This window comes from Bubalus kerabau, chromosome 20, assembly GCF_029407905.1.
Source record: "Bubalus kerabau isolate K-KA32 ecotype Philippines breed swamp buffalo chromosome 20, PCC_UOA_SB_1v2, whole genome shotgun sequence".
Classification (NCBI taxonomy): domain Eukaryota; kingdom Metazoa; phylum Chordata; class Mammalia; order Artiodactyla; family Bovidae; genus Bubalus; species Bubalus kerabau.
The window spans coordinates 60,995,301-60,999,568 of record NC_073643.1 but is presented as its reverse complement, the minus strand read 5'-3'; the positions used below and the strand labels follow the sequence as shown (position 1 = coordinate 60,999,568).

At 53.9% G+C, this 4,268-nt stretch overlaps 1 non-coding gene across 1 annotated transcript; it reads right to left on the bottom strand.

The window, feature by feature from the left end:
- Positions 1-910: 910 nt before the first annotated feature.
- Positions 911-983, bottom strand: TRNAK-UUU (transfer RNA lysine (anticodon UUU)). Its single transcript has one exon. It is a non-coding gene; the product is annotated as a tRNA-Lys (tRNA).
- Positions 984-4,268: the final 3,285 nt, after the last annotated feature.

The window sequence follows — 4,268 nt, the reverse complement described above, 5'->3', positions numbered from 1 at the left end:
CATGGCGTCGCAAAGAGTCAGACATGACTGAGTGACTTTAACTTCCAAGATCCATTCGAGGACCACGCGTTGCATTTCATGTTCATGTCCCTTGAGTCTTGATCGGGAACAGTTTCTTAGCCCTTCTTTGTCTTTCTGACCTTGATATTTGTAAAGAGCACAGGCCAGTTGCTTTTTAGATGGTCCCTCCTCGTGGATCTGCCTGACGTTTCCTTCTCGTTACACGCGGCCTTTGCATTTTCGGCAGGAACGCTGTATATAATACTGGGTCTGTCTCAGGTCACCTTGTCATGAGGTCCTGGTGCCACTGTGTCCCGGCATTGCTGATGTTAGGTGGGGTCACTTGGTTATGCTGGAAGTCTGCCAGCGCTCTCCACTATAAAGTTACTGTCCGCTGGTGAGTGAGTGAGTGTGGGGCTGTCGTTCACGTTACTTTATTTACAGCATGTGAAGTTCTGCTCTTCAGCAAAGTGATTGAGTTGTACATACACATACTGTTAATATTCTTTCCCATTAGGGTTTGTCCCAGGATACTCATACACAGTAGAACTTGGGGTTTATTCAGCCTGTATACAAAAGCTTATCCATCCACTCACCCCATCTTTCACTCCCTCTCCTCGGCAACCACACATCTGTGATGCTGTTTCCATTTCACAGATGGGTTCATTGGTGTCGTAGTTTAGAGTCCGCATCTAAGTGGCAGCGTACGGCGTTTGTCTTTCTCCTTCCGACTTGCTGAGTATGGTGGTCTCTGGGTGCCTCCGTGTTCCTGCAAATGGCATTATTTCATTCTTTTTATGCCCAAGCGGTGCTCCACTGTGTGTGCATATGGCGTCTTCTGTGCCCATTCCTCTGCTGTTGGACGTGTAGGTTGTTTTTCAGCTTTGTGTACTTGTTTATTTGTTTTGGGTACCTGGACAGTGACTTGAACCCTGGACCCTCAGAGTAAAGCTCTGATGCTCTGCCGACTGAGCTACCCAGGCACTCGGCCAGCACATCTTTTTTAAGCCAGGCGAGAATGACAAGGAAGCGCTTAAGACGGTCTGGTCAAGGCCAGCGTCCAGAACCTGCCATCCCTCATGCTCCCCCGCTCCCCAGGTCCCTTGGTCACCACTCGCATCCCGTCCATCTCTGCCCTGGGTACTGCAGAGCCAGGCTCGGAAGGAGGCCCTGCACACAGTTCTTCAAGGCTGAGGCCTCGGCGATGGGAAGGCAGTGTTCCTCCAGCTGTTATGAGAATCTAAGACAGAAGAGACAGAAGTCTTTTGGTTGGAGGAGAGCAGTGAGCTGCAGCCGAGCCCAGCAGACGTCCTGTCCCCCGTGGGCCGGCCTGTGGGTGCCCAGCCGGCGCCCTGGGTCAGCGCTGAAAGCCCTGGTGCGGGGGGTGTACCCACGGCACTGGCTCCTCAGGAGGCTGGCTTGGACAGCTCTGAGCCCGAGTCCTGGGCCACGCGGGTCCCTGGCTTTTGAGAAGGGACTCAGCCTGTGTTCAGGCAGCCTCCCAACCCCCGCACCGCCCCAGCTGCACTTTCTCTCTTGTTTTCCTGGGATATTGACTGCAGCCCCGAGAGGAGGCCAAGAAGCTCAGGACAGGCCCCTGCCTCCTCTCTGCCGCTGAACCTGAAGGCGCCCGCTTCCTTTTGACCTGTGCCTTGGAGGAAGCGGCCAGCATGGACATGCATCCCCCAGACCTGGCACCTCCCCTGGGTGCTCTCTGCAACACACCAGCCCCTCCGAGGGGAACCAGGACCTGGGGGATGCGACAGCCACCAGGAGGAAGTGGCCTGGAAGAGTTTCTCACTTCTCCAAAGTCCCTCTCCCTGGTGTGTTTCAGGGTCTGCCTATGACAAATACGGTGGGGGTGGGAGGGGGCAAAGACCGCAGCAGCCAGGGAAGAATCCCAACCGCGTCACCAACCGCTGGCAGCCACGTGACACTGGCAGATCACTTCAGTCATCTGAGCCTCACTCCATCCTAATGTGGGGGCAGAGCTAAGCGACTCGCGGTTGTCACAAGGGCCAGATGTCATCTCGCCGTGGGACTTCCAGATCTTAGGAATTGGTATGCCACCTGCGTGGTTCTGGCCATCTCTTCATGCCACTTCTGCTATTATTTCCCTAATAATTCTCTGTAATTGGTTTTCCTTTCTAACATGTTCTAAAGAAATATTGCTCATGAAATTCAGCTTGTTTCACATGTCATATTTTCCTACTCCACCTTAAAATAAGTAGATGATGATTAAATTGGAAAAATCCTCTTGTGGTCCCCAGTGGGGTCCCGGGTGCAATGTGGGGGCCCCTCCTCTGTGCTCCGCACACCAGCAGTCCTCCCCAACAATCCCCCAGAGGCTCTGATTGAACCTCCGGTGGCTTTGTCTGTAGGGAATAGAAGGAGGCCCCCAGTCTCTAGGATGAAAGGCATTTCAACTCACTCCGTGCGTTGCTGCAGACTCTGATCAGGCCCGAGTCGTATGGCGTCGGGCCAGGACGGTATGGCCCTTGCCCTCTGTGTGGACAGAGGCAACCCGGCAGTAGCAGGATTTCCGCAGCGCAGGCGGTGTCTGCTGGCCCTGAGCCCCCTCAGAGGCGGCCTGTGCGCCACTGGGGCCAGCCAGGCCAGGGGATCTGTTTGATGCGGGGTGTCCACGTTGCTGCTTCGGCATAACAGCAGGAGGCTCTCCAGAACGCAGGCAGGGCCTGGACTTGAGCCACATTTTAGGTGGAATATGGCTGAATCGCCAGCTCTGACTGCAGGCCTCTGCATAAGTCAGGGTCCAGTTAAGGAAACAGAAGCCATCCCCGCAATTCTAATCAGAAAGGGATTTAACCCAGGGCGTTAGATGCTCCCAGAGTCACTGCTGGCCCTGGGGGGCGGGGGGAGGGCGGGGGCCGGGGCTCTGAGCAGCAGGGCGCTGGGCCGCTGATAGAGGAGGAGGGATGCTGCGTCAGGTGCGTGCGTCGGGGCTCTGGGAGCAGCTGCAGCAGCACCCGATGCCTCCTGGGTCGGAACTGTGCAGCGCCGCGGGCACTGCTGTCGTGTAGCCGCGGCTTCCCCTGGAGACAGCACGGAAACCCGAAAGGCAGCACCTGCCTGGGGCTGTGCAGTGCAGGCGTGTTCTTCCTGCGTCCCTGGAGCAGGGAGGCGGACCCAGAAGAGACACTCACTCTGTAAAAGTTAACGATCTAGGAGGTCGTGTGTGTGTTTTACTCTGTCTCAGGCTTTCTTGTGACAAGGTGGCCTGTTCCCAGCCTCTCTCGGGGAGGGTTGTCTTTTTTAATGCATTTTTGAAATTGTAAACTAGTTTTTACCTATTTATTTTGGTTGTGCTGAGTCTGTGTTGCTGTTCACGGGCTTTCTCTGGTTGCAGCGGACAGGGGCTCCTGTCTAGCTGCCGCGGACGGGGGCTCCTGTCTAGCTGCAGCGTGAAGGCTTTGCCTTGCGGTGGGTTCAGTAGTTACAGCTCCTGGGCCCTAGAGAGCAGCTCAGCAGCTGTGGCACGCAGGCTTGGCTGCTCCACGGCACGTGGATCTTCCTGGACCAGGGAGGGAACGTGTCCCCTGCACTGCCAGGCGGACTCTTAACCGCGGGACCACCAGGCAAGTCCTGTTCCCAGCTTTAAAGGAGTTTCAACAAGGTGCAGAAAGCTCATTACATGACAGTGTTCAGCATCGTGAAATATTAGAAATGATCTACTAATAAATCAACATGGGAGAGATTAAAAAAATTCATTAAGTCAAAGGAAAATTTCATCCATTAAAATGACAATTATGTGTCAATGAATACTATGCTTTGAAGTTATGCTAAATCAAGAAAGATTATAAAATAAGACTGTTGAGTCTTAGAGATACACAGATTAATAAAACATGGTCTTGGGCTTCCATAGTGGTCCGGTGGTTAAGATTCTGTGCTTCCACTTCAGAGGGCAGAGGTTTGATCCCTGGTGAGAGAACTAAGATCCCACATGCTGCGGCAGCCAAAAAAAAAAACCTCATGGTCCTGTTACGGCTCTGCTACGAGACCTTCAACCGCCGGTATGCAGTTAAATGCATAACCAGCTGCCACTCAGTTGGGAGTAGGGAGAAATGTTTTGTAATTTCTGTCAATTTCTGTGGTGTAAGCATTTCCCCCATGGCTGATTTCAAGCCACCAGTGGGACCTACTGAACGGGGAATTGGGAAGACATGCACACAAGTGGCTCTTGAGAGTCAATACCAGCTGGCTTCCTACGTCCCCAGAGCCCGCCACCTCTTCATGTGGGCCAGTTGGGA